Below are 11289 nucleotides of genomic sequence, written 5' to 3' on the forward strand. Positions count from 1 at the left end.
CCTATTTTATTCAATTTCAGTCTGAATTTGGCAATAAGGAGTTCATGATCTGAGCCACAGTCAGCTCCTGGTCTTGTTTTTGTTGACTGTATAGAGCTTCTCCATCTTTGGCAGCCAATATAATCAATCTGATTTAGGTGTTGACCATCTGGTGATTCCCATGTGTAGAGTGTTCTCTTGTGTTATTGGAAGAGGGTGTTTGCTATGACCACTGCGTTTTCTTGGCAAAACCCTATTAGCCTTTGCCCTGCTTCATTCTGTACTCAAAGCCTCATTTGCCTGTTACTCCAGGTGTTTCCTGACTTCCTACTTTTGCATTCCAGTCCCCTGTGATGAAAAGGACATCTTTTTTGGAAGTTAGTTCTAAAAGGTCTTGTGGGTCTTCATAGAACTGTTCAACTTCAGCTTCTTTAGCGTTACTGGTCGGGGTATAGACTTGGATTACCATGATATTGAATGGTTTGCCTTGGAAATGAACAGAGATCATTCTGTCATATTTGAGATTGCATCCAAGTACTGCACTTTGGACTCTTTTGTTGACCATGATGGCTACTCCATTTCTTCTAAGGGTTCCTACCCACAGTAGTAGATGAAATGGTCATCTTAGTTAAATTCACCCATTCCAGTCCATTTTAGTTCACTGACTCTAGACCCTAGAATGTCTACATTCACTCTTGCCATCTCTTGTTTGACCACTTCAAATTTGCCTTGATTCATGCACCTAACATTCCAGGTTCCTATGCAATATTGCTCTTTATAGCATCAGACCTTGCTTCTATCACCAGTCACATCCACAACCAGGTGTTGTTTTTGCTTTGGCACCATCCCTTCATTCTTTCTTATTTCTCCACTGATCTCCAGTATCATATTGGGCACCTACTGACCTGGGGAGTTTATCTTGCAGTGTCCTATCTTTTTGCCTTTTCACACTGTTCATGAGGTTCTCAAGGCAAGAATACTGAAGTGGTTCGCCATTCCCTTCTCCAGTGGACCGCATTCTGTCAGACCACTCCACTATGACCTGTCCATCTTGGGTGACCCCACATGGCATGGCCTAGTTGCTCAGTCATGTCCAGTTCTTTGCGACCCCATGGACTATACAGTCCATGGAATTCTACATGCCAGAATATTGGAGTGAGTAGCCTTTCCCTTCTCCAGGGGATTGTCCCAACCCAGGGATTGAACCCAGGTCTCCTGCATTGCAAGTGGGTTCTTTACCAGCTGAGCCACAAGGAAAGACCAAGAATACTGGAGCCGTAGCCTATCACTCTCCAGTGATCTTCCCAACCCAGGAATTGAACCAGGGTCTCCTGCACTGTAGGTGGATTCAAAGCCCAAAAGTGAAAGTGAAAGTCATTCAGTCACATTTGACTCTTTGCAACCCCATGGACCCTTGAATTCTCTAGGCCAGAATACTGGAGTGGGTAGCTGTTCCCTTCTCCGGGGGATCTTCCCAACCCAGGGGTCAAACCCAGGTCTCCTGCATTGCAGGCAGATTCTTTACCATCTGAGCCACCTAGAAAGAAGTTTTGGAGAAAATTTCTTTACATATTTGTTAAGTCAATGTAGTATAATATGCTGTTTAAGGCGAGTGTTTCTTTATTGATTTTCTATCTGAATGATCTGTCCACTGTTGTAAGTGTGGTGTTAAAATCTCCTACTATTTCTCCCTTTATGTTTGTTAAAATTTCTTTTATGTATTTAGGTGTTTCTTTATGGGTTGCATATATATTTACAATTGTTCTTTTTCTTGGATCGATCCCTTGATTGTTATGTAATGTCATTCTCTCTTGTTACAGTCTTTATTTTGAAATCTATTTTGTCTGATATAAGTATTGCTACCTCAGCTTTCTTTTTGTTTCTGTTTGCATGGAATACCTTTTTTCATTCTCTCACATTTAGGCTGTGTGTGTTTTCATATCTGAAATGAGTCTCTTGTAGACAGCATATGTGTGGGTTTTGTTTTTGTATTCATTCAGCCATTCTTTGTCTTTTGTCTGGGGCATTCCTTTCATTTACGTTTAAAGTAATTATTGATATATATGTACCTATTGTTATTTTGTTAATTGTTTTGAGGTTGTTTATTCTTTTTTTTCTTTCTTCTCTGTGATTTAATAACTATATTTGGTTTATATTTGGATTTTTTCCCCTCTTTTATGTGTGTATCTATTATATGTCATCAGGATGTGGTTACCATAAGTCTCATACTATCTATCTATCTGTCTATATCTATATCTATAGAAATATATATAACATTGGTGATTTTACAAGATGAAATGCATTCTAACCATCCTACATTCTTACCCCCAAACTTACGTTTAATGTTTTTGTCATTATATTTTACATATTTTTGGTGTCCTCTAACTACTGTTTGTGGATATAAGTCATTTTATTACTTTTGTCTTTTAACCTTCATACTAGTTTTTAAATGATTAATCTACCACGTTTACTGTATGTTTGACTTTACCAGTGAGATTTTTCTTTTATAATTTCTATATTTCTAGCTGTTGCCTTTACTTTTCTACTTAGAGAAATCCTTTTAATATTTCTTGTAAAGCCAGTTTAGTAGTGTTGAACTCTTTTAACTTATCCTTGTCCATAATAGTATTTATCTTCTTTTCAAATCTAAATGATAACTTTACTGGATATAGTGTTTTTAGTTGTCAGCTCCCCCGCCCCCCCCCCCCCCCATCATTTAGTTAATCTTATTTGGGAATCTTTGTGCTTCCTTACCTTGAATGTCTATATTCTTCCCCTGGTTAGGGATGCTTTCAGCTACTTTTTTCTTCAAATAAGTTCTCTGCCCCTTTCTCTTTTTCTTCTTCTGGAATCCTTTAAAGCAAATTGAGTATGCTTGCTATCCAAGGGGTCCATTAAACTATCTTAATTTTTTAAAATTCTTTCCCTTTTTCTATTCAATTTAGGTGATTTTTACTGCTATATCTTTCAAATTGCTGATTTGTTCCCTTATACCATCTAAACTACTGTTGATTTTTTCCAGAGTATTTTTTTATTTCAGTTATTGGAGTCTTCATTTCTGTTTGGTTCTTCTTAGTATTTTCTAACATTGCTGATTTCATCTGTTTTCTTCCAAGTTTGAAGAGCCTCTTTACAGTCATTACCTTGAACTCTTTTTCAGGTATGTTACTTATTTCCACTTCCTTTAGTTCTTTTCTCTGAGGTTTTGTCTTGTCCTATCATTTACAACATTTAATGTCTCCTCACTTTGCCCAATTAGCTGTGCTTATTTCTGTGAATGAGGTAGGTCAGTGACATATCTGGACCTTGGAGACTTGGCTTCTTTGGGAAAAGTCCTATCCACCCTAGGAGCATATTGCCCTCTGGTTATAGAGCTATATATTCTAGGGATACCTCCCACGTGGACTCTGTGTGCCCTTCTGTTGTGGTAGGGTCAACCACAGTGGTCATGCTGGTAGGCTGGGCTGCCCCAGGCCTGGTTGGCTTTGAAGTCATGCCTCATGCAGTGCCTATGGGTAACTAGAGGGTTAAGTCAGCTTCCTCTGGGGCCCAGCCCACTGGTAGGCAGGAATGGTTCCCTAGTGCTAACGGACAGGAGGGGGACCCCCAAACTGCACTTGCTGGTGGCAGTGCTTCAGAGTAGAATGAGCCCTCCAAAACGAATGCTTCTAGCATCTCTATTTCCAGCAGGACCCTGTTGCCTCTTACTTCTCCAGGAGACTCTCCAATATCAGCAAGTAGATCTGACCCAGGCTCCTTTCTAACTGAACTGGGACTTGGAGTATGTGAAATTTTGCACATGCCCTTTAAAAGCAGAGTCTCTGTTTTCCACAGTCCTTGGTTCTCCCAAACATAAACCCCACTAGTGTTCAAAGCCAGATGTTTTGGAGCCTTGTCTGCTCAGTCTGGGGTTTCTGGGCTGAGAAGCCCAAAGTGGGTCCTGGATCCTTTATTCTTCGAGGAGGATCTCTACAATTTAGATATTCTTTCTGTTACTAGCCCAGAGGTGTGGGTCCTGACTATACTCCTTCTCTCCCTCTCCCACCCATCCTGTTTTCATTCCTTCCTTATGTCTTTAGTTGTGGAAAATCTTCTGCTAGTTTTCTGGCCATTCCCACAGAGTTGCTCTGTAAATACAGTTGATTTGGCCTTTTTGGATTTTAGCTTTCTATCTGTGATTAAGGCAAAATAATACTAAGTCTTAAGAGTTTCATGAGGTTGGGCAAAGCTAAATCACTTAGCTTAGAGCTTCTCATGTACACAAAATGTTGAATAATGGTAACTAGCTTTTCTTTGCCACATTCTCCTCAGGCCATAATTCTTCATCAGTATTACTCTCCTTCCTAACAAACTTCTCCTAGCAAAAAAGTCCACCACAACAATGAACCAATCTCAAATGAACCCTAATTCAAATGGAAAATATAGTAACATTACTTATGTACCCACTTATTAATATTAATAGTGAATGATTTAGGTTACAATATATAATCATAATTTCTTGTATTTAAAATGAGCACTGAAGCCATAATTCTGAGATATGTCTAACCCCTACATGGACATATTTGCCTGCTTCAGTTGATAGTCTTTTTTATGGCAAGGACTGTTAACCTAAATATTTAGTTAAAATATTAACACAGAAATAAAATAGGTAAAAATTCAGCAATAAACTACTTCCATTCTAAGCAGTTAAACTGTATTAAAGTCATGGAAAAGGAGGTCAACTTCTCATCTGTTTTCATTCTGTGACTTAGCACAATTACCCAACCTAAAATAATATCGAGTTTCCAATGAAAGAAGTTGCAAAATATTGTAATCATGCCTTCAGTTCAGTTCAGTTCAATTCAGTCACTCAGTCGTGTCCAACTATTTGCAACCCCATGAATCAGAGCACGCCAGGCCTCCCTGTCCATCACCAACTCCCAGAGTTCACCCAGACTCACATCCATCCAGTCAGTGATGCATCCAGCCATCTCATCTTCTGTCGTCCCCTTCTCCACCTGCCCCCAATCCCTCCCAGCATCACAGTCTTTTCCAATGAGTCAATACTTTGCATGAGGTGGCCAAAGTACTGGAGTTTCAGCTTTAGCATCATTCCTTCCAAAGAAATCCCAAGGCTGATCTCCTTCAGAATGGACTGGTTGGATCTCTTTGCAGTCCAAGGGACTCTCAAGAGTCTTCTCCAACACCACAGTTCAAAAGCATCAATTCTTCAGCGTTCAGCCTTCTTCACAGTCCAACTCTCACATCCATACATGACCACAGGAAAAACCATAGCTTTGACTAGACAGACCTTTGTTGGCAAAGTAATGTCTCTGCTTTTCAATATGCTATCTAGGTTGGTCATAACTTTCCTTCCAAGGAGTAAGCGTCTTTTAATTTCATGACTGCAGTCACCATCTGTAGTGATTTTGGAGCCCCAAAAAATAAAGTCTGACACTGTTTCCACTGTTTCCCCATCTATCTGCCATGAAGTGATGGGACCGGATGCCATGATCTTCGTTTTCTGAATGTTGAGCTTTAAGCCAACTTTTTCACTCTCCTTTTTCACTTTCATCAAGAGGCTTTTTAGTTCCTCTTCACTTTCTGCCATAAGGGTGGTATCATCTGCATATCTGAGGTTATTGGTATTTTTCCTGGCAATCTTGATTCCAGCTTGTGCTTCTTCCAGTCCAGTGTTTCTCATGATGTACTCTGCATATAAGTTAAATAAGCAGGGTGACAATATACAGCCTTGATGTACTCCTTTTCCTATTTGGAACCACTCTGTTGTTCCGTGTCCAGTTCTAACTGTTGCTTCCTGACATGCATACAGATTTCTCAAGAGGCAGGTCAGGTGGTCTGGTATTCCCATCTCTTTGAGAATTTTCCACAGTTTATTGTGATCCACACAGTCAAAGGCTTTGGCATAGTCAATAAAGCAGAAATAGATGCTTTTCTGGAACTCTCTTGCTTTTTCCATGATCCAGCAGATGTTGGCAATTTGATCTCTGGTTCCTCTGCCTTTTCTAAAACCAGCTTGAACATCAGGAAGTTCACGGTTCACATATTGCTGAAGCCTGACTTGGAGAATTGTGAGCATTACTTTACTAGTGTGTGAGATGAGTGCAATTGTGCAGTAGTTTGAGCATTCTTTGGCATTGCCTTTCTTTGGGATTGGAATGAAAACTGACTTTTTCCAGTCCTGTGGCCACTGCTGAATTTTCCAAATTTTGCTGGCATATCGAGTGCAGTACTTTCACAGCATCATCTTTCAGGATTTGGAATAGCTCAACTGGAATTCCATCACCTCCACTAGCTTTGTTCGTAGTGATGCTTTCTAAGGCTCACTTGACTTCACATTCCAGGATGTCTGGCTCTAGGTCAGTGATCACACCATCGTGATTATCTAGGTCATGAAGATCTTTTTTGTACAGTTCTTCTGTGTATTCTTGCCACCTCTTAATATCTTCTGCTTCTGTTAGGTCCATACCATTTCTGTCCTTTATCGAGCCCATCTTTGCATGAAATGTTCCCTTGTTATATCTCATTTTCTTGAAGAGACCTCTATTCTTTCCCTTTCTGTTGTTTTCCTCTATTTCTTTGCATTGGTTGCTGAAGAAGGCTTTCTTATCTCTTCTTGTTATTCTTTGGAACTCTGCATTCAGATGCTTGTATCTTTCCTTTTATCCTTTGCTTTTCACTTCTCTTCTTTTCACAGCTATTTGTAAGGCCTCCCCAGACAGCCATTTTGCTTTTTTGCATTTCCTTTCCATGGGGATGGTCTTGATCCCTGTCTCCTGTACAATGTCACGAACCTCATTCCATAGTTCATCAGGCACTCTATCTATCATATCTAGGCCCTTAAATCTATTTCTCACTTCCACTGTATAATCATAAGGGATTTGATTTAGGTCATACCTGAATGGTCTAGTGATCATGCCATACCCAAGGTCAAGTATTTATGTCTATAATCTTAGGTTGTTGGATGTTGAAATTGATAGCTTACCCAATAACTAGATACCTTAAGTGAGAATCTGTTATACATTTCTCAATCTTAGTTACAGGATGTGATGGACTATATTTCTGTCTGTATGGCTTTACAACATCTGTGCAGCACAGGCCACGAGCTTCAGGTGACAAAGTACGTAGGCACAGATCAGAAGATGCTGAATGAGCTGTAATGACCAGATGAAGTCAAGTGAGGAGAAGGTTTCCCAGTCATGTCCAACTCTTTGAGACCCATTTAGTCCATGGTTTTCTCCAGGCCAGAATACTGGAGTGGGTAGCCTTTCCCTTCTCCAGGGGATCTTCCCAACCCAGAAATCTAACCCAGATCTCTCACATGGCAGGCGGATTCTTTCCCAGCTGAGCCACAAGGGAAGCCCATATGATCAGACAGTTGGGGGAAAAAGAACAAAACTAAAGAAGTAACCCACTCCAGTACTTTTGCCTGGAAAATCCCATGGACGGAGGAGCCTGGTAGGCTGCAGTCCATGGGGTCGCGAAGAGTTGGACATGACTGAGCGACTTCACTTTCATGCATTGGAGAAGGAAATGGCAACCCACTCCAGTATTCTTGCCTGGAGAATCCCAGGGACGGGGAAGCCTGGTGGGCTGCTGTCTATGGGGTCACACAAAGTTGGACACGACTGAAGTGACTTAGCAGCAAAGAGGTAAATCAAAGGCAAAATTGGGGTCAGTTTCAAAAATGAGAAAAATAAACAGTATCAAAATATGAGAGAAAAAGGTTGGGGGAGAGCCAAGTTTCAAACCAAGAAGCTTTTGATAAACATCTAAGGTGCAATGGTTAGAATTTTGGGTAATCACTTAACCATTTAATTTTGTGTAATGGCTTACCCCTGAGCTTGAGTTTATTACTTAATTTTTTGATCCTAATCTCTACTCTGTAAGGTTGTTCTACAGATTAGAAATAACATATATTTAGGGCCTGGCATACAGTAATAGCTCTAGACTTAGGAAGGGTTCACCTTTTTTTGAGAAACAATTGTATACTTGGCTGAATGTATACACACACTCCAGTAAGTTTAGTAAGTAATGAATACCTTAAACACAGGATTCTTCTCATCCCAAGTCATTAGTTTCTTCCAGATGTGATGTTTTAAATTTACACACTAACATTATGCCCAAGATATGTACCAGTTATAATAATAGCTCTTAATATAACTTTAACTTTCATTGCATCATTACTGCATAATAAGATCCACCAACAGGGTATGTAAACACCAATAAAATTACGACTCAAACAGAGATGAAGCACCTCAGAGCTTGCCAAAGAAGTACCTGAGAGCATTGTCAGATATATTTCAGGCCAGCAAGCTTCTTCTAGTAAATATATTGGAGTGAATAATATACACCAGCATAAAACACATATGATAACCAGGTGAATGATGTTATATTCACCTCCTTTTATACAGACGGCAAAACAATGGCCCACAGAAGTTACACACTTGTTCATAGTCCAGTTGATTCTAAGTCTGGGTGTCAGCTCCCCCTACCTCTGACTTTCAGCTAGCGTCCATTTTACTTCATTGTGTAGAGCAAACTCCTTGGCTGCATTAAGACATAGTTTGACTTCACTGGTTCAGTGAGTACCCAAGCTTCTCTCCAGCTCTGGCATGGGGATCTCAGAGCCTCCAGTTTCTAGAAATCACACCTTGTCCAATCTACTTCAAATAGGGTAGAGGTGGCATGTGGTACTCAGAGGATCATTCCTGCACACTCATTAATTTAGTCTGCTATCACTTTGAAGTTACATACTTCAGATAGAGTAGAGTTAATTCATCTTTAGTGAGAGAAAAGTATAATTCTATACTATAATAATTTTAGGATCCTCTGTATTAAAAAGTTAGTTTGATAAGACAGTTATATGGACTTGGTATGTGAAAAACATACTTGGCTGAGGAAAAAAAAGAGAGAGAAATGCTTCTTTTGAGCAAAAGTGAGAGGTTAGGTGGACAATATTTTAAATAGTTCCCCATTACAAATCTCAATCCAATTTCCTCTTTTGTACTTGGGGAGGAGGAAAAGATGAAAAGATTTTTAAAAAGCAAGAGGATGGCTTCTTTTTCTTTAAGCAGGCCGGATCTGAATATTTAAATTCAAGTTTCCAGGCCCATTACTTCATGGAAAATAGATGGGGAAACAATGGAAATAGTGACAGACTTTATTTTCTTGGGCTCCAAAATCAGTACAGATGGTAACTTCAGCCATGAAATTAAAAGACACTTGCTCCTTGGATGAAAAGCTATGAACAACCTAGACAGCATATTAAAAAGCAGAGACATTACTTTACCGACAGAGGTCCATCTAATCAAAGCTATGGTTTTTCCAGTAGTCATGTATGGATGTGAGAGTTGGACTATAAATAAAGCTAAGCACTGAAGAATTTATGCTTTTGAACTGTGTTGTTGGAGAAGACTCTTGAGAGTCCCTTGGACTGCAACAAGATCCAACCGTCCATCCTAAAGGAGATCAGTCCTGAATATTCATTGGAAAGTCTGATGCTAAAGCTGAAACTCCAATACTTTGGGCACCTGGTGCGAAGAACTGACTCATTTGAAAAGACCCTGATGCTGGGAAAGATCGAGGGCAGGAGAAGGGGACGACAGAGGATGAGATGGTTGGATGGCATCACTGACTCAATGGACATGAGTTTGTGCAAACTTCAGGAGATGGTGATGGACAGGGAAGCCTGGCATGCTGCTGCCCATGGGATCGCAAAAGAGTTGGATACAACTGAGTGACTGAACTGAACTGAACTGAACAAACTAAATTGCAATAAAATATAAAGAATAGCACAAAAATAAAATATTAATATCTGGAAAAATACTACAATCCTGAAAAATACGTGAAAGAATTTACTAGCAGAAAGGACAGTGGTCTTGTGGTTTTAAAAAAATGCAAGAAATCCAGAGGTTCCTGGGGTTGGATGTGACAGAGAAGCTAGACTCTGACTCCCTGGAGGTGACACACAAGCCCAGAGCTGGGGTTCCTGGCATCGGTCACTTTTGCATCTTTCCTGGTAAGCCCAAGAGACAGAGGAAAACTCATCTCACAGGTAATGGGTCCACAGAGATTTTACACATAATACTGAGATTTTATAAATTACTGTCACAGGAGAAATAGTACCTTCAATTTTTTTTTTCCATATAGAATTGTGAATTATACACTGAATTTGCCTAGAGACGTGTTGATTCTGCCACTCCGAAAGCTCTGACAGTTCTGGGAGGAGGTGACGCCACTTAGGTTCTTCAGGATCTATGAAGGAAAAGCTAACATAATGACTTTGCACTCAAAGGTAATAAATAAAATAAAATGTTTTTATTGATCTGGTGTTGTCTTATTGAAAAAGGGCATAAAGAAATTCTGATTGCCTATATTTCCACCAGTATTTTTCCTCTCCCAGAACTTGGAGACTTTGATCATTTTTGATGTACCTGGAAAAGTTTCGGGTCACACCTCTCCACCAGGCCTGGTTTGTATGGAGATGTTCACTTTGATGATGATGAACCATGGGCTGAGGATGCAGCAGGCGGGTCATAAACATCTCTGGATGATTTCAGGAATAACGTCTGACACTATCCAAGAGTGACCTGATTACCTAGAATGAGCAGTAAATGGAACATCCTAAGAACTGGCATTTCTGATTATTTGATGGTACCCACCGGAAGCACTCTGTTTCAATCATCGTTGAAGAACTTTATGAAATAAAGTTCTTTGCTGTCAGCATTTCTGACAGCATTTCAGAAATGCTGAAAGAAAAGAAGCTGCATTTTCTTCTTTGCTGTCAGCAAGCACAATGTTGAAACATCATTAATCTTACTTTCACAGCTTAGGAATTTGTGGAGGTTTTAGAATGAACATGTTAACAATGCTTCTCTTTCCTTTTACTACAGATGATTAAGGAAAAATCAATTACATTGAATCAGGTTTGACCCTAAAATGTGCCCTGGGATTTCTTTTCTTACCATCTGGTTTCTTTTCTCTTAAAAATAAAGATCAGAAAAAAATGACAGAAAATAAGTTTCTAGTTCACCTGTTCAAATAAACATGTCAGTGTCTCTAGTTTAGGAGCTTCCCCTCACCCCAAACTGTTTCTAAATAACTTTACTAAATTTTAACCTAATGACCGAGATTAACTGTGATTACAATGGTCCCTGGGCATCTGCACAGAATTTGTTCCAGGAGCTACAAAGTATCCAGTAAGTGATTGACTTACTGATGTGAAGCTTGGGAGAGACTTCTAGGTTGAAAATTTAGATTAAGAAGTCATCAGCAATTAGACAAAATAACTAGTACTGGTCACTGTAA

General features: G+C 39.7%; 1 pseudogene; it reads left to right on the top strand.

The window, feature by feature from the left end:
* Nucleotides 1-9793: 9793 nt before the first annotated feature.
* LOC113905070 lies at nt 9794-10521 on the top strand (annotated as a pseudogene).
* Nucleotides 10522-11289: the final 768 nt, after the last annotated feature.

The sequence above is a fragment of the Bos indicus x Bos taurus genome, chromosome 15 (genome assembly GCF_003369695.1).
Source record: "Bos indicus x Bos taurus breed Angus x Brahman F1 hybrid chromosome 15, Bos_hybrid_MaternalHap_v2.0, whole genome shotgun sequence".
In the NCBI taxonomy this organism is placed as follows: Eukaryota; Metazoa; Chordata; class Mammalia; order Artiodactyla; family Bovidae; genus Bos; species Bos indicus x Bos taurus.